The following is a 20,141-nucleotide window of genomic DNA, read 5'->3' as shown; positions in this document are numbered from 1 at the left end:
CTGCCACGGCACATTTAGCAGATGTTTTCAGAGAACTGTTCACGATGACTCGAAGATCTCTCTTTCTTAAGATCAGCAGTTAATTTAGACCCCTTCATTTTGTATATAATTGGGATTATGTTTTCCAATGTGCATTACTTCACACTTATCAGCACTGAATTCCATCTTCGATGATCTACTCAGTTTACAGTGTACCTCTTATCCACTCTTTTAAATGGCTGATTTTTGCAACTAATGCAGCTGTATAAAATTCAATTTGCCCAGTCAGCTGGGGCAAGTAATTTTTTTTATGGGTGAGTGAAATATCATTAGTTTTTCATTATCAGTCACGATCATGGTAAGAGTAGGTGAGATTTTATGCTGGGGTTGGTAATGTTTCATGACCATATTGCATGACTGTGCTGAGTGGAATCTCACATGCACATTAAGAGGGAAATTATCCCTAAGAGGTATAAATAGTTTTACTAGGATTGACTGATCGTGAACATTTTGCCCAACATGTTGGATGCAAACATGGAGCTCAGTTCAATCTCTCTCCACAAGTAGAGATCAACCAGGGATGCAATGACGAGTTAGGATATACCCTGGTCTCTTGCACTCCCCACCGAGCTGAACATGTCTGGGGCAGTACTGGGTAGCCATGCCCCCCACTTTGCTAGGGAGGAAAGTTTACAAACAGAAGCTAGTATTATGTGGGGCTGAATCTAGCCAATGGATTTAATCATTTTCAGCCATGCATGAACTCTAACCTATTTTTGTCATGCTCAAATCTTTTTTTTTAAACAAATAAGGACTCACTTTCCACTTGTGTATGAGATCCCTTGTTTCTTGCTCAACCTATACCAAAGTGGGAAGATTTTGTTCAAAACCCATGTCTTTCTTTAAGACTTTGAAACCCTAATGACATATAGCAGTTTTTAATGTTTAATTGCACTAGTAGTTCAGCCTTGAGGGTAGAGCCCTGTGCGAGACTACTTTTTAAATTCCACTCCTGTCCCACCCTGCAATTCCCACTCCTACTCCTCTCCTTCCCCCCCACCCCGGTTCCCACGTTGTTTCTTGCATTTTTACCCTGCTCCCACCTTAGATCCACAAATCACACAAGAGAGACCGATTCCCCCATGCTACTAAAAGGTAGGGTTAATATAATATTAATTCAGACACAATTTTTATCACTAAAAGAATAAAACAAATCTTGCTTAAACCATGTAAAAAAGTACTTTAACTCCTATTATAATAGACATCAAATTTCTCTCTATCCCTCACTTAAATTTAAGTATTAAAACCTTTTTTCTTTTAAAGAACAACTTGCTTTACATTGCTGAAATTCTATTTATGACAAACTGACAAGAGTTTAGTGTTTTCCTGAGAATTACTGCAGTCTGTTTTTTTGGTTTTTGGGGGGGAAGGAAGGGGTTATGGTTTTTTGTTTTGTTTTTGCCCATCTGATCCTGTCTGCATTTTACCCACTCTTGCTATTACGGCAGTGTGTCCTGTGGGACCCACAAGATCTCAGTATTGCTGCAGGATTTTACTTGAGGGTCTTCCTATTGATTTTCCTCTGGGGAAATTTAACCCTATCATTCAAGAGTAAATAGTGGCACCAGCAGCTATAATGTGAAGGAGGAACATTTAGATTATTGTAAGTGACTCTGCATTCTAACTGGCCTTCTGCTACAAATCTGACCTATTTCTACTTTCCACAACCTGAAGGAGGCTGTTTCTTGAGTGAGGGATTAAAAATAGTGTATAGTCCACAGTGATATGTGCAGTTATGACACAGTATGTGGTCATATGAAAAGTGTTTCTTTCTGCTCTCATTTGAGATTCGTACTCAAGTGAGTCACTGATCCAATTCACTGCTGTATAGTTTTTTATTTTTGTGATGACTAGTATACAGTGAATTCAATTCCCCGGTCATGTAGAGAATTCAACTTACCAATGAATGTACTGCATAAAGGCTTTCATTCTCTGCTGTACGTGAGACCTGAGGTCTATTCCCAGTCCCAGTGCTTTGCTCACTTGGTTGCCAGGGATTGAGAATGCTGCAGAAAGGAATTTTTGTCATTCAGCAGTGACCTCTCCTGCTGCTTAGAACGTGGCATTGATCAGCTCTGAAGGAAGTCCTGTCCAGTCCTTCTCAATCAGAAGGATGATAGTCACATTGAGGACCTTAGTAATACAGAAGTAGAAAATGATAGGGAAATACATGTCTCTTCAGCGCTGTAATATAAACATGGAGAATCCACCAAACATAACAAAATGAATACACTGATAACTAGAATCCTAAGGGTAGGATTTTCAAAAGCATTCAGCATTGGCCAACTCTGCTTCCACTTCATTGACTTCACTAGGATCACATTTGGACCAGGGCTGAGCAATTCTGAAAAATATTGCCTTAAATATAATATCCTGATACATCAGTATGTTTACAGATTGCTATGATGATGAATTGCTGCATCATTATATCTTATCAGTTGAGAAGACCTAATGCATAGCAAATCTACTAGCATATTCTGTGTATATAGGGCAGCTCTGGAGTAATACATTGATACTGGTAAGTACCCAAAATAATAAATATATACTGAATTCTTTACTTAATTTACAAAATTCCTATTGAAGTCAGTAGGAGTTATAAGTGCTCAACACCTCTGTAAATCAGGCCACTCTTCTTTTTTAGGTGCCTATTTTTAGGCACCCTGGCTTGAAATATTTGTCTTTTATTTATATCTTTTGCTGCATGCTTTTGCTTTTAACAGATTTAATTTGTTTTCCATACCAGGGCACTATAAATCTGTGCCCTGTTCTTTTGATTTAAAAAATATTTTATTTACATATGAGTGATACTAGCAAGTTAATTTTTGTTTTAGCAAAAGCATATTTCCCCTGTGCCTTAAACTCTTATCCGTTTTTTCAGTCTGAATATTCTTATCATTCAAGACATCATGGAACAGACATTACCTGGGATTTGTGCCGTTTGGATTGTGTAAAAATAGGATTAACAGAACATCTGGCGGCACAGTAGGAATATTTCACTCTAAAGTACAAAAATAAAACCACAAAAGATCAAGAGAAAAAAGCATAGCAGGCAATAAATACCCTTTCTTTATGTCCCCATTGTCCATCAAATACTAGCATCTTAGAGATAGAAAGCAAGGAGATAATAAAAGAAAAACAGGGAGAGAATTATCACTTATTGCAGCTTTGATAGCCTTAAGTAGCACTCAGAGATGCTGCCATTTGGAAGTTTAGGATAGGAAGTCAGTAGGAATTAGGGTGACCAGATGTCCTGATTTTATAGGGACAGTCCCCATATTCAGGGCTTTTTCTTATATAGGCGCCTATTACCCCTCACCTTCTGTCTCGATTTTTCACACTTGCTATCTGGTCATCCTAGTGGGAATGCAGCAAATTGTCTGTTGCTGTCAAGAACAAGCCCTCAGTGAGAAGCAAATTTCCAGAAAATGGGCATCTTACACTTCCGTGGAGACTGGTAAAATGAAATGAGAGATTAGGCTGTTCAAAATTTGATTGGAAAATAACCCGAAAAGGTCATATTTCTCACAAACCATGGACAGCCCCAAATCACAAATACTCTGAGTGCTGATTATTTTAAAAAAACATCATTTGCAAGGTTCAGCTTACTGCAGAATTCACTTGTTGACATCTTCAGTCTATTTTTTTCTTTACATGGTTAAATGTAAATGAGAGAATCTTTATCAGCTTGTATCTTTCAGTTTTGCTGAGGATATCTCAAAGACTTATAACTCTGTATTTTCACTTACAACTTGTCAACTGAAGACTAAACTGGCACTGACAGTCATCAAGGAAGTAAAATAGTAGCTAATGTCTTATACCTAGATATTGATTGCATGGCCATGGAGCAAAGAATCTCATTACATGTCACAGTCATTTTAAATACTAGAATGAAAGGCATGAGAGGGTGAAGCACTTTACAAACATTAATTAAGTTTCACAATACCCGTCTGAGTTAAGTAGGTGATATTATCCCCACTTTACAAATGAGGAAATTGGGCAAATCATGTAATCTCTCTTGGGCCTCAAAGTCACATAGAAAGTGACTCGGGAATGGCAAAGGGTAGCTGAAAAGATCACACGCAATAGACACACCTGTTCAATACAGCGGAATTCTACCACATAACTCAAAATATGTGCAATGTATCCAATATGCAATAGAAAGATATATGTAGGGTGTGATCTGTGGAAAGTGGGAAGAGGGCTGAGTAAATGAGATGTTGGATTTATGCAAGTTTTCATCGGAGTATAAAGTCTGACAATGGCATTGCCTTTCATGGCACATATTTGCAAACAAGCAGTGGTGCGTGTCAGCCATGCAGTTGACCAATGCTGCAGTAGCTTGGGAGTAATTTAGGAGCTTTCTGTCTTGTGTGTATTTGTTTGCAGATATCAGAACTTTGTCTGTTGTGATAACATTCACCATCTTCAGCAGATACATGCATTAAACTTGTCATGTTCCATAACTTTACCTGAGAGCAGTCCATCGGTTATTTTAAGTCTGTTTTTTCTCAGTGTTTTTTGTGCTGCATCCACTGTACATTTTGAATATGTAGCTAAAAGAATGATATGCCATAATTTAGTATGACAGTTCATTGAGGCACTTTTCCTTAATTTCCACATTAAGATTTGCAAAAGAGCAGCAGCATATGTCCCTTTGATCTAACGAGTTTTCTATTGTTCCAGAGACTGAGATCATTATTACTTCTATACTAAAACAAACATCTTGGATGCAGATTCTATCAATGTTTTTATGCCCATGCATTTCTAGCTAATCTTAATGAGTCATATTTTACTTTGAATGGATGGAGATTAGAGCCTGTCACTGGACACATCGATGCTCTTTTTTCTTAGCATCTGGAGAATTTTCAGTTGGAAATGTTTCAAGACTGTAGACTGGAAGCTGTACCTACTAATCCAGGAGTCTATCATGATCCCTGTGTTATTTAATATGCCTGCTACTTTAGGCAAGTAATGGTGCATTTTCCTGTGTTTATGATGACAACATTGACATCTATTTAACATTTCAATTAAATAATATTGGAGGAGTCTCTGTGTTTATCTCTTTAATGGCTGACCACAAGGCTTGGCTCACAGTCAACAGCTTCCAGTTTAGCTTTGACAAGATGAGACCCACTTCTTCAGAGAGCAAGTGTCTCCTGTAGCTTAATGCTCAGTTTTTTCCCTTAGAAAGTTGCCCTGCCATATATTTTCCATGTTATTTCACCCACTATACTGGGTTTCACTGGAGGAGCTGAATCCAAATCTGCTGTTGTGGCTTTAAATACTTCAATTGAAATCACAAAGGTATAATTCTTCTTTTCTATACTAAAATATACCAATTATGTTGAAATGAGGATCATTCTGAACCTTGCTGATCATTATGATAATCACTGTATTTTAGTAGAAACATACCTTTTGGATTTTAAATCTCTGCTAAAGCACATTTTATAAATATCAGGAGAAAGGGAATCACTCACTCATAATGTTGTCCCAGAGAAAGAGGAGCCCCATCAGACTTCATCTCCACAATTTCTAATATTCCTAATCTGTATTCTGATACCATTAGTTGAGATTCTGATATATGTTGTTGTGTCAAAATCCTGTGCTGCTTATTCTGACATTTACAGGCCATCTAGTGACATCTCCAAGTTTCTCTTAAGGCATGAAGAGAAAATCAAATTTAGTGAAAAGCAATGCCAAAAGTGAGAGCACAAGGAACATCCGTGCAGTGAAAGAAACTAGATGATGGCCAGCCCTTGAACTTGAGCTCACTCTCCACTCAAGGAGAAAGAAAAAGAAGCAGTAGTCACTCCATCCATATAAGGCAAAGGTACAGAAGTGGAGTCTAGGTCTTGATTCTGAGCTGCATACAAAGAACATTCAGCACAGCTCAAAGAGGGACTAGAAATGTGACAGACCCTGGGCTGATCTGCATTGGGCCACTCCCCAGCACAAGTTGGGAGCAGCATGAGTTGCTTTAACTTGCACCAGCTGCCAATGCCCCCACAGGCTTGTTACTGCTGCTAGGGATTGCTAGGGCATATACATGCTCCTGCCATGCCTCCTTTCCCCTTCTCTCTACCACACACAGGTAGAGACATGGGGAAGGAAACTCTGCGATGGCTCTATGCCACCCAAAAAACTATTGGTAATTTCCTTCTTTGGTTAGTTATGTCAGCTTTCAGGCAGCTTTGCCTCACAGAGCTGTGTTCACCTGTGTGGAGCAGGTTAGGCACATGATAGTAAAAATGCTGCAACCTTGTTAATGCCAGTACTTCTGTTGTTGCTAGCACAAATGGAGCTACACTAGTGATAGATAAATGAAGCAAAATATCCTATTGCTGACACAGCCTGAGTTGACAGGAGAGTTCAGTATGATGCCAATTTATTGTAGCCACTGATATTTATCATTTTAGACTCTTATTACTCACAATAACATTTAAAAATAATAAAAGTTCTGAGAATATGCATATGCACAGACAGGGCCCAAAGATGAACAAAACTAAGTTGCAAGCCAACTATTTGTAAATAGGCTGTTTAGAGATGCAGTGATCCCTTGACAATGTTTGTGTGTACGAAACAGTACAGGATGAATCTGGATGAAATAACTATAAAGTGTATCCGAGATAAAGAATTGATATGGTCCGTAATGGGTATCTAGTATTGTTTTCCAAAAGTGTAGATAGCATTTGCTTCAAACTGAAAACAAAAGATACTATCTTTTTAAAAGTAACCTGAAGCAAATACTCACCAGCAACCATACACCCTACAAAAAATCCTACCCAGGAACCTATCCCTGCAACAAACCGCGTTGTCGGCTCTGCCCACACATCGTTTCTAATGACATCATCACTGGTCCTAACCACATCAATCACACCATAAGGGGCTCATTCACCTGCATATCCACTAATGTTATATATGCCAGCATGTGCCAGCAATGCCCCCTGCCATGTACATTGGCCAAACTGGACTATCACTACGCACAAGGTTAAATGGACACAAATCAGACATAAAAAATAATAACATCCATAAACCAGTGGGAGAACACTTTAATTCCACAGGGCATTCTGTCTCTGGCCTGAAAGTTGCTGTACTTCTCCAAAAACAGACTTCAAAGAGAAACTGCTGAGTTAGAAATGATCTGCAAACTTGACACATCCAAACTGACTTGGAGTGGCTGTCTCACTACGGAAGGTAAATTACTTTGCTCACCCATTCTCACCTCCTACTCAATGGTCATCATTAGGTCTTAAGTACTGGACTCCACCTCCCCCATTGTTCTCAATGCACCTGGATATCTATAAGATGCCTCTGTGTTACCTATTTTCTGTATTACTGCATCTAAAGAAGAGAGCTGAAGTCTCTCGAAAGCTTATGCCTGCAAATATTAAATTTGTTAGTCTTTAAAGTGCCACAGAACTCTCGTTGTTTTTAAAAGTAACTGTGTGTTTAACACCTGGTCAATTCATTATACTACTAAGAATTAATGGTAGACATTCCAGAACATTGAATGGAGTCGTGGTTGGCTAACCCATGCTTTTTTTGCTGTGGTTTTCTCATTCAGATATTCATTTTGCATTGACACATCTTTAATTATCATTTGTGGCTCCTTTGTTCATTGCTACCTGTATTTCAATATCACTAATTCAGTTTAATGCTGAATGTAGTAGGAAGCAAACGGCTGTAATCTCTGTTACAAATTGATTTGTCCTTTTAAAAAAAAAAAAAAAAAGGTCAAACTTGTTTTCAACGGAAATGATGAACATAAGAGTTGGCTCCAACACAGTGTCCACCCAGTGGTTATCTGAATGTTTATAGTTTGTGCTTAGCTTTCCAGCCAATTCCTTGTGACTCCTGAAATTACTACTATAGGAAACAAAAATGTTAATCTGCAAAACCAAACTCTTCATTTGAATTATATACAGTTTTTATTCTACTTTATGCATAGTAGGCTAAAGGACAATAAACAAATGTGCCTAGATAATGCAGAAATAAGGAACTCTTACTCAGAGTCAGGAGCAAATTCAGCAGTGACTCAAATAGTAATGTCACTAACAGACTGGGGTTGATTCTCTATTGCCTTGGATCTTGTGTAGTCATTTACAGCAATATAAAGTGTGTGTAAAGTATAACCAAACCATAATGGCAACGTTTTACCCATGCGTCTCATAAGTAAATTATTTCTCAAGGTGCAAGATGGTGGAGATTCAGGCCCATTTGGTATAAGTTGGCTGGAAAATGCATGGATTAATGGCTTGTTTACACTTGAAATACTACAGCGGACAGCTGTAGTACTTCAGTGTAGACACTACTCACACTGACAGGAGGGGTTCTCCCATTGGCATAGGTAATCCACCTCCCCAAGAGGCAATAGCTAGGTTGACAGAAGAATTCTTCCATCGACACAGCATTGTCTACACTGGGGGTTAGGTCAGCTTCACTATGTCGCTCAGGGGTCTGGATTTTTTCACACCCCAGAGTAATGTAGCTAGGTTGACCTAACTTTTTAGTGTAGGCCAGGCCTAAGTAATGTAACTTGCTCTGAATAAGCATGTGAAAAGTTATCTGGGGTTTATAGTGGATCACAAATTAAATATGAGTCAACAAAGTAATGCAGTTGAGAAAAAGGCTAATATTCTGGGCTACATTAACAGGAATGTCATAAGACACAAGATAATTGTTCTGCAGTACTCAGTGCTGGTGAGGCCTCAGCTGAAGTACTGTGTCCAGCTCTGGGTGCAACATTTTAGAAAAGATGTGGACGAATTGGAAAGAGTCCAGAACAAAACAACAAAAATGATAAAGGGTTTAGAAAACCTAACTTATGAGGAAAGGTTAAAAGAACTGGATATGCTTAGTTCTGAGAAAAAAGACTGAGGGACACCTGATAAGTCTTTAATAATTTAATTTTAAGGGCTGTTATAAAGAGGACAGGGATCAGTTGTTCTCCATGTCCACTGAAGGGTAGGACAAGAAGTAATGGGCTTAACCTGCAGTAAGGGAGATTTAGGTTAGATATTAAGAAACGCTTACTAACTATAAGGACTAAAACTATAAGCTCTGGAATAGGCTTCCAAGGGAGGTTGTGGAATCCCCATCATTGGAGGTTTTTAAGAACAGGTTGGACAAATGCCTATGTTCAGGTCTAGGTTCTGCCTATGTGTGTGGGCGGAGCGGGGTGCTGGACTTGATGACCTCTCAAGGTCCCTTTCTGTCATACGTTTCTATGATTCTATGTGGTGGAAATGCAAAATGGATGTAATTTACGTGTGAAAGAGGGGTGTATTTATACAGAGGAGGCCTGTTTTAATTAATACCCTGCTATTATTATGCCTGTTCCACATCAGTGTGTGAGTTACAGTCTTCTTGCATACTTACTGAATGCCTAATGCAAGCTACATACCCTAATTTGGATGAACCGCGTACAAATTTCAGGATTGAGCCTGATGAGTTTCCACATTTGACATCATTAATAGTCAGTTGTGCCTAATAGGCACTAGTCTGTATCAAGAGCAGCTTGGAACAACGCTTCCCCAGGGAGAGCTTTGAGGGGATTCTATGCTGCAGGTCATGGGTGCAAAATGCTCCTTTGCAGCTAACTTCAGAGGTGCAGCATATTACCCAGCTTGCCTGTGCAGCTGGAGTGGCTGCACAAAGTCATGATACCACCTGCTTCCTTTCCCAGTTGGGTGACAAAAGCTGACTCTATAATGGTGCCTGATGACACGCACAATCATTGTGGATTGCTTGGTAACCTGGGCCCATTCAAACAAAATGCATTTTAAATACACCTGGATGCAAAGTTCTGCATCCTGGAATGAGAAATAGAGGCCATATCTGCTGAATGGGGGACAGTAGCCTGGAAAGCGGTGACTCTGAAAAGAATTTAGGGTCATAATGAACAAGTATTCAACATGAGCAATCAGTGCTATGCTATGGCAAAAAGGGCTAATGCAATCCTTGGATGTATAACAATATATATAAACAAGGGAGTGGTGAGTAGGAGGACAATGATTTTACCTCTATATACAGCATTGTTGAGACCAATACTGGAATATTGTGTATAGTTCTGGGATTCCCATTTTAAAAAGGATGTTGAAAAAATTGGAGAGCATGCAGAAAAAAGCCACAAAAATGATTTTGAGGACTGGAGGAAATGCCTACTGTTAAACTAAACAGATTAAACTCTTTAAATCTTTTTCAAAAAGAAGATTGAGGTGATTTTCATGGGAGAAAATACTGGATGCTAAAGGTCTGTCTTTCTCTCTTTCTTTCTTTCTTTCGTATGGCTTGTATAGAGCAGCAGCTACAGTTTCACCTGAAGTTGATTGAGCCAGATGGCTACATCAGGAGTGGCAGAATTTATTGCAGTGATGTATAAACATGCAGTCATATTTATAAATTGGCCAGTAGGTGGTAATAGGTGTGATGGTCTATTGTGGAAAGCCACACTTGCACATTGGGGAGACCTTGATTTTCCATTTGTGCATTAAATGTCCACATCTACCATGGTTGGTTTGGATTCGGCTCAGAGTTGACCAAGATGTCCAGGGGAGGTCAAACCCAGGAACCTGCTGCATGGGATCTGGCACAAGGTGCTTATTTTTTAGTGTTTTGGTTAGCCCAATCTGCTTTCCAAGCCTCCTCCTGATCATAGCCTGATTGCATGAGGCGAAGTGAATATTCCCAGAAAGGCTTGCAGGACTTAAGGTGTTGAAGATCAGCATTGTTGAGGTCTTGGTGGATAGAAAGATATCTGTTTCCTGGATTCACAGAGCTTTGCAGAATGTCGCAGCAGTTCAGTGTATCGGCAGGGCCCCCACATGGGGGGGAAAAGGATACACTTTACCAGGGCCCGGCGGCCCGGCTCAGGCTGCAACCCCCATGGGTATGTGTGTGGGAGAGGGTCTGTGTTACAAGTTTGTAGTGGGCCCGAAAAATTATTCTTGGGCTCTGCGTATCGGTGGGGGAGTGATGTTAGAACAGGTAGCCATAGTATTGGAGTTGACTTAAGTATTCCACTGATGCACTGCATCACTGTATTCAGCTGGGTATCAGCAAGTCACGTGTGGCTACATCTGCTCCATACCGGAGCACAATATTTAGCTACTGAATATACAAGTGCTATTGCAGATGTTCACAACACTGATGCCAATGCACCCCAGGTCGTACCTGCTAGTTTGTGAATTATGTTCGCTCTCATTTTTGTCTTTACAGCTACCTTCTCAAGGTCATCAGGGAAGGTGAGACTGTGGTCGAGTTTCACTCCAAGGTATGATGGGGTGTATGTCGCACATTTTTACCACAGAAAGCTACTTTCAGGGTCTTTAATCTAGTGGAGAAAGACATGACAAGAACCAATGGCTGGAAGCTAAAGCCTGACAAATTCAAATTAGAATTTAGACACACATTTTTAATAGCGAGGGTGATTAGCCATTGGAAGAAACTACCAAACAAGGTGCCTTTGATCCTCTTTCTCTTGATGTCTTCACATCATGACTGCATGCCTTTCTGGAAGATATGCTTTAGCCAAACACAAGTTGTTGGATACAATATAGGGGAAACTTGGTTAAATGTAATGGCCTGTGATATACAGGAGGTCAAACTAGATAATCTACTGGTCCATTTTGACCTCAAACTCTTTTGAATCTATCTTGCATGAGCACGGAGGAGGTTGTGAGATGGTAGCACAAAACCATTCATACAGCTGCTGAGCTCGGTGCTTTGTTATTCACTAATGAGGGGAGGTAACCTGAGGAGAGCTGGCTCAGTGAGGACACTCTGCTCACTGTAAGTCATGAGGCACTAAGCAGCTGGCTGTGTGAGATAATGTTTAATGGAAACCTTTGGAAGCATTTCTGTCAGTGGCTGTCCCTCATGGCTCCTCAGACTCCCACCTTCTGAGCCTAGCTCTTTAGCATGCTTGAATGAGCTATTGCTTTTACTGAAAGTAGGGGTAACTGTAAATCCTAAAAAACAAAGACTGTTGGGCACATCATTTGCACTCTCTAGACATTTAAGCAACTGTTCCCTGGCCACAGCCACTGAGTTGCCACTGCCTCATATCTTGTGCATTCACTTACACATGTGCAAAGTGTGTGTGAAGCATTACTGTTCTGATCTGGCAGCATTTTATACTCATTTTGTACACATGCAAATAACTACATCATGGGCAAGGCAGTGGAGATTTAGTCCCCTAAAACTCCTAATCTTAATTGTTATCATACTTACTTCACCCCACTATTCATCAGTGTTCAGCACACTGCTGGTGGAGAGATTGCCTTACAGTGCTGAGCACTGTGCACGTTTCTCTGGTTTACATGGAAGACTACAGATCAGTTTGTTGATGCCACTGTGGTCATGCAATGCAGCTGAAAAGCCAGCTCAACTGCCTAAATGGACATTCTTCTTCAGTGTTCTCTAATTTATGCTATGGGACTGGTTTCCTTCCTCTCACCTATCCTGTGCCAAGCACGGCTTACCCAAACAAGAGGATCTGGCCGTCTCTCCGTCAGTGCTAAGAAAACATTGAATCCTGAACACTAACATGTTTCATTCCTTTAGCAGCCCGTAATGTCCAACACTGTTGTGTCTTAGCTCTTTACACAAATTAAATATATGAGGAAACCATACAGACACGGTTGGGTTCCAAATAAGCCTGTTTACTGACTATGTATAAACATACAATGCTAAGCTACATATATACACTGCAGCTGTTTTATGTTCTGATGGCCTCTGCAATGGAAGACTGAGAAGCACACTAAAGTGGGAGGCCCCAAACTATTTAAAGGGCTATTACCCAATTCTTGTATACCACAAATAATAAGAGCCTAATTTTCTTGGGAAAATGACCAAAAAAAATCATGAAACCTTACAGCTGTGTAGGTATTTGCCCATGAGAAGCAAGAGTGGGGTGGAGGGGAGTATGCTATTGAGGATGCTGTGCTCTCTAAAGCAACTGATCCTTCTCTATCAGAATATAAAAGGGTTATTTAATAAAGGCAAAGAAACGAGGAATATTTAAAAGAATGGATAGTAGGATGGATGATGGACAAACAGATATACCAAAAATAATAATACTAAAATCCAATCTTGGGGAGGCAGAAAAACAATTTATAACATTGGGATAACAAATAAATGAACCTGAAATCTTGGCTAGTGAAGTTACGTCAGAAGTAATATTTTTTTCAGAAAAAGTAAGAGGTTTTTATGAATCATTCCAAGCTCAATGTTAATCCTTTGGGGCAGCTGGAGGGTACCAAAAGTTATTAAAGTTGAAGATTTTTATTGAAAAGAGGATGAATTTTTTTAACCTCCAACAGAATTTCTGTATTCTTTTACTTTAATGGAATAGTCAGTCCCTGCCATCACAATACGCAGCCCAGGAGGGGTACCTCTGCATGTTAAATTTTTAGTATGGTAATGATCTAGTCTGAGATACCAATTTATATTTAGCATGTGCTAATTCTGATTTAATTTGCAGCTCAGCTAGAATATAATTATTTTCCAGTTATATTTTAGGTGTATATACTAGAAGGAAAGGTGATTTTTGAAGTTAAGGGGAAGTTAAGAAATCCATAAGTTTAAATAGTCAATGCTTATCTTCAGCACACTTGAATATGAAGGGGAAGACTAAAATTTCTTTTAATGCAGAACAGCCAATGAGTTTTGCTGAGTGTTACTTAGCCCAGAATAAGAATAAATCAGCAGTGCATCTATAGCTCAAGATTACTAAAGGTTAGCAGGGGTTTTTTTATTCTACATTTTATGAGACCTAATTAATAATGAATGCACAGTAGACTTTTGCTAATTTGCATCAGTGACTGGGAGACCCTTTGCAAATAAATGAATATTGCAAATTAGCTAGTAAGTAAGCAAACAAAATTAGTAAAAAGTAAGGCTATGCATCACAACATGTATTTTATTCATTAATTTTGACGACTACTGTTTAGGTTTTGATTATCTGTTATAATGTTTCATAACGTACTTGTAAATATACTGCAGTCTGTTATGAGGAAAATAATGAAAACTTAATATTATGAGACTTCACTGTAGCTCTCTGCTTTTAAATCTTTGCTGAGAAACGAGGAAGAAAGATGCCCAGTTTTTTGCATGACTCAAAAAAATGCAGGTTCCTGAAATTCCACTGTACATAGGGTGATCAAATGAAGCAATTGACTCTGATATTTCTTTTAGTATTTCTTTTTAAAACTTTTTGAGTTGAGAATTGGTCACAATGAGGTATCCTTTGTTTTGCCAGTGGTGTTATGGGGATGTTGTTTGTGAATGAATTTGCTTCATTCAAAGCAGCCGGGAGGTGGATGATTATGACAGGAAAAACCTTCAATTGCAATTTACAATCCAGAGTCATTTAAACTAGGAATACGAGGTTGATGTTGTGCCCCAGACATCACGTGCAGAGATCATCCTTGCCTTGCTAAATAGAAAGGGGTTCAAACACTTCCACAGCTGCATTGCCCTCAATCCCATAGAGTGCTCTTCCTGGGTCCAGGGATCTGTGCAGAGAGGTAGAGGGAAACAGGGCAGATCAGTGCTTATGTGATGCACATCATTCCTCTCAGCCAGTCCAGCAGAGATCAGATTAGACATGAGATACAGCCTCAGGATTTACTATTTTTCTGCAGTCTCCTTTCTGCGTGTGGCGAGGAACCTCTTGGTGGGTTTCATAAGAGCAGCTGCTGACTAGGTAAAGCTGATAATGCAACTCCAGAGAAATCAGACTACCAAGGAACCAGGGGACTGGAGATACATAGCTGGCATCATATAGCCACTGTGCAGATTCCTGCTCTCCTAAGGCATCCAAATCCACTTGGTTTGGGTGCACAGCCTCTCCTGTACAAGGACAAGCCCCATGGAATGCCCGTGAAGGGGCATCAGCAGGTTGAAGAGGAGGAGAGTCAAGCTGGAGAGCCAGCACTTTCTCTTTCTGGGGCCAGCTGGGTTCAATGGGTTCTGCAACCTGCCACTCATGGAAGCGGAGGGTAGCATTGGGCTGGAAGGATGAAATTCACATCGGTGTAGGGCATGAGTGGACCATAAGGCCTTCTGAGGTCCCCCTGCACTGAGATGAGTTCCACCCTAAATGAATAACAACTTCATAGATAATACCAATCTCAATTTATCTCTTTATTTTCTGAATAGAAAATTTTCTCAATAGAAAATTAAATTAAAACAGTGAAACAAAATAGTTACAATCTGGGGAATAGAAACAGTTAACTATTGGCATGGTTATTACATAAATAAGTATTGAATAGAATTACTGTATACACAAGATCCAACTTCCTGATGGCTCAATGACATATAATTTCAAACTTACTTAATAAATGATTTAAAGAGTATTACAGTATTTTTTATCCCTTACAGGCCTGTCTTAACTCTCGAGATATAGAAGAGTTAATTGAATAAGCAAATCTTCCTCAACTAGACCTTTTAGTATTGGAAAGATTTCTGTGATGCACATATTAAATATGCAGTCCAATTCTTGCAGGGATAGAATCCCCAGCCCATTTGTGCTTCCAGTTGATTAGTGTAAAAAAAATGCAGGGATTGGAGGAGTAGCTCTTGTAGAGAGAAGGTTTTTTTAATTATTAACAGAAGCTTCCAGAATCTCTAAATTTCTCTTTTCTGAGTATAACTTTAAAATTGGAACCAAGGACTTTGTGAATTATGTAAACCAAGTGCTTTATTAAGAACCATAAGCAAATGTTTTAGCAAGATTAATTGCAGTGGGTATTAAAATGTTAATACTTTAATTGATCAAGACCAGTCTGACAATATGCTGGGTAAACCTGACAATTTATGAGAATTAATTATCTTTAACTTCCAAAAAAAGAGGGAGTGAGAGGAAGGGGGCAGAAGGGAAAGAATAGATGCTATTAGAATTTTGCAATAAAAGTAAAGAAACCAAACTTTTGATTCAGTTGATTTGGCTTTTTCTGTTCAAGTATTTAAAAATGGCTGGATTTAGATTAAATTACTACATAATATCCACAAAGGATATTTAAACTAATCAGGAAATATTTGAGAGAGGTTTCCCAGAGGAACAGGCTGAATGTCCCAAAATAGCCAGAGCTTCTAGAAGCAGTAATGAGAAAAGATCATGGAAATTTGAGCATTAAGGTCAAAACCTGAAAAAAGAGGTGAAGGACCTAACACAAGAGTCCATTAAGAAACAGTTCCTAGATCATTCTTTTTTTTTCCTTTTAAAAAAAATAATAAAAAAATGCAGCACTCACAAAAATGTCTGCTAAGTGTAAGGAAGTCTCATTTAGTTGTGAGAAAATTAGGACCAAATCCAGAACCCTGGAACATCCACAGCACAGAGCCATAACCGTTTGATAGTATTTAAGGTCAGATGGAATTGACATGGTTACATTCCACCCAGTATTGAGCCCAATAACTTGTGCTTCATAACTAAAGCCTACCTTCCAGAAAGGCATTCAGTCTTGATTTGAAGACATCAAGAGATGAAGAATATACCACTTCCCTTGATAGTTTTGTTCCAATGGTTAATCACCTTCACTGTTAAAAGTGTATGTCTGATTTCTCATTTGAATTTGTCTGGCTTCAGCTTCAAGCCATCAGTTTTGGTTATGCTTTTCTTTTGTTAAATTAAAAAGAAGATCCCTGCACACTGTAATCAAGTCACCTCTGTCTTCTTTCTGATGAGCTAAATATTGAGTTCTTTAAGTTTTTGAGTCTCATGCTGTAATGTATTTTCTCCAGCTCTCAAATTGTTTTTGTGGTTCTTTTCTGCACTCTGACGTGTGTTAAGGCTCTGCCACTGTGGAGGTTTCTTCTCCTCTTGCAGCGGACCCCCCACTCTGAGGTAGCTGAATTCAGTTTGTGCTTATCAAACTCCTCCCAGTCTCTGTCAGGGTCCAGTCGCAGAATGCACTCAACTTGATGGCCACATATAGCAACTGGACACAAGGCAATTATAAATGTGCACTTAGACTACCTGGTGCCCATGTTGTGTGTTTGATTGTGGTTGTTCTGCTTTTCTTTTATGAGATATTTTTAGAACTATATTACATTAAAAAAACAACAAACAAATGCTACAGCAAAATAACTTTATGGTTGCAAAGTCAAGAAGACCAAAATTACAAAATGCCAGAATTTAGGTTGCCCTAACCCACTTGGCTTCTGCCCCTCTTCTCCCCATTGCTCCTTTTTGTCCCCTCCCAGCTCCTGCCCTATATGCCCTGCTTTTGCCCCTCTTACACTCTTCCCCCCACCAATTTGGTCCTATTTTCCCCTGTCTTCTGCCTCTTCCTTCTCTGTGCTGCTTGGGCAGCAGTAATGGGAGCACTGAATACACAGGAGAGACAGTCTCCCTATTCTCTGTTCCAGTGCCATAGCAGTCCCAGGCAGCTGTGGGGATCACTTTCAGGGAAGATCCTTCTCCATTCCAGGGATGTTGCTCTGTGCAGCCAGATTCTTCAGAGAATTTAGCTGCCAAACTCTAATAAGTCTCCACTGAGCATGTCTCAGCTGAGATTTTTCAGAGACTTCTAACGTATCCAGATGTGGATGGATTTTCACACAGACAGCAAAAAGTACATCCTTGATACCAAGGCAATGCCCCTGCAAATTTAAGTCCCTGCTCCAAAGCATGGAGGTGCTAGGCTTCTCAGCAAAACAGCTGTGAGAATGTTTTGCCCATCTTAAAAAAATAACATACTTCTCTCTAACTGTATTCTGAGATCAAACTGAACCCTTTTATCTGAAACTTTCCAAAATAGTTCAGCCTTAGGCAGATGCCCCGGGATGGAAAATGGGTTAAGTTTGGCAAAATTACAAGCAACTGAAAACAATGTCTTATAGAATGTCTTATGGAAGATGTTGGGCAACTTTAACTATAGACAACATTATGTACACCATTTATAATACTGATGTAGATGTATTGATACCTTTATAGTGAGAGCCTAATTTGTATAGGTGCTGATCACCTACAGCACCCTTGAGCAGCTGGAACTGTGGGCATTCAGTAGCTTGAAAATCAGACCCCAAGAGAGTAAGGGATTGACACGGGGAGCTCTCATTGTTAGCTCTCATTGAGGTGAATGGCAGTTGAAGACACCAAGCATTTTGAAGAAGTTCTCAGCACCTCACAGAATCAGCCTTTTAAGTAAATCCTAACTATGTGGATGTTCAAAGCTTTTACAAATCACTCATTCATTCATTCACTGCTGCTTATAGGACTGCGTAAGGATATTCTTCAAAAGGAAACAGTTGAAGTCCAACATGAAATGCATAATTAAAATGCTGGTAATATATACACTGTTGCTCTTTCCCTGTTTATCTACTTCAGAATTATGATTGATTAGTAAAATTATTTTCATTTTTAAATGTTTCCTGCAGTCCGTGGAATTTGTTCTCTGTTTCTTTCTTGTGTATTTCTGGAACACTTCAAGACTGATTATAGTAAGAGATATCACATAGCATTTTTAAGCTATAAAGGTGGTCAGTCAATTTTGGTAGCTGAACAATTACATTCAGAGAAGCAGATTACAATATTTTACCTCCATATTCATGAGGCCAATGTCCAGACGCATATACAGTAGGTTTTTTTTTTTAAGTCATGCAAATATTTCACTAAGCTTTTAGATAGATGTCTATTTTTCTATATTCCCATTAATATAATTTGCACTACAAACAGAGCTTTAAATAAAGAATTTAAAATTTAGTAAGAGGAAATAAGTCACAAGTCATTCCATTAGTGTAGTTTCCAGTAAGGAATTCCCCTAATCGACTTTCTATTTGCTTATTTCAGAGAAATATGACACATAGTCAATGGTCTCAAGTTGCAGTGGGGAAGGGCTAGGTTGGATATTAGGAAAAACTTTTTCACTAGGAGGGTGATGAAGCACTGGAATGGGTTACCTAGGGAAGTGGTGGAATCTCCATCCTTAGAGGTTTTTAAGGCTCAGCTTGACAAAGGCCTGGCTGGGATGATATAGTTGGGGTTGGACTAGATGATGTCCTGAGGTCCCTTCCAACCCTAATATTCTATGATGTGCTAGTCACATTTAGTGTGCTGTTGATGATGATAACTGAGTATTCCTTTTTTAGAAGGGAGTTGGAGAAGAGGGGTCTCTGGGATCAGATCCCCTATTTATTCACTATGCCATGATCAAAAAGCCTTTAGGCCTAATTCTCCATTGCCCTGCACCTTATGTAGTCTTTTACATCAATTTAAGAGAGTGTAAATACTACTTAATCAGAATAGTAGCATTGTACACCCACTTTGTATTTCCTTTACACTGGTGTAAATGATTACACCAGGTGCAGGGCAGCAGAGACTCAGGCCCTTCATGGCCAGCAGGCACTTCCCATTGGCTGCTACTTCCTCTGGACTCTTGAACTTCTGAGTATTCAGAGAGCATCTCTTCAGAGCAATGCAAGGACTTTAACCGAAGGTACTGAGTGTACTGGCTTTGCACAACTCCCATCCCATGCCATTCAGAACTTAACTTCCTATCCCCCATTGGCCAGTTTAGCTAGATATTTTCCACAGCACTTTTAAAAACTGAATTAATCTAGACTTGGGATAGAAGCAGTGATCCTGCATTGACTTTCCAAATCTCTTTATCATTCCAAAATGGTGTTTTCAAATTATGTTTATCTAAAACTCATTTCCCTATGAGGTTCAGAGGAGTTGCTACAGGATTCCTGTCTATTTGCCATCATGTACACAGACTCTTTAGCCTTATAAATATTTTTCCTTTAATCCAAACAATAAGGTATTTTATCAGTGAAAATAAGTCATGGAAGGCAGTGTTGTTGTAACAAACACTCTTTCATAACACCTAATCCATGTTAGTGAAAATTTCATTTGTCATACTAGCTGACTTGTACATAATATAAAATGTGTGCAATATTTTTGTTGCACCCATCCCCTATCCATTTTTAACAGGGTTGCAAAATGCCATGTAGCATTTGTATGTTATGACCACTTAATCAGACATTTTGGGCCAGAAGAAATGGAAATGGTGCATTTCCAGTTTGCAGAACACACCCGTTGCATTTGCAGCCCTCTGTATACAGCAGCCAGGTGAACTATAGAAATGGTAGAAATG

The 20,141-nt window shown here is 39.3% G+C and overlaps 1 long non-coding RNA gene across 1 annotated transcript in view; it reads left to right on the top strand.

The window, feature by feature from the left end:
* The window catches only part of LOC137158353 (uncharacterized), a 178,341-nt gene that overhangs the window by 66,657 nt on the left and 91,543 nt on the right, over window positions 1-20,141 (top strand). Inside the window, exon 2 of the long non-coding RNA XR_010921382.1 lies at window positions 11,257-11,311. This is a non-coding gene — a long non-coding RNA (uncharacterized lncRNA). The remainder of the gene's footprint in view (window positions 1-11,256; window positions 11,312-20,141) is intronic.

This window comes from Emydura macquarii, unplaced genomic scaffold (genome assembly GCF_026122565.2).
Source record: "Emydura macquarii macquarii isolate MOO-44397 ecotype Brisbane River unplaced genomic scaffold, CSIRO-AGI_Emac_v2 contig_1644, whole genome shotgun sequence".
NCBI lineage: Eukaryota > Metazoa > Chordata > Testudines > Chelidae > Emydura > Emydura macquarii.
Note: the sequence above shows the minus strand (reverse complement) of the source record. Positions and strands in the feature narration are given on the sequence as shown.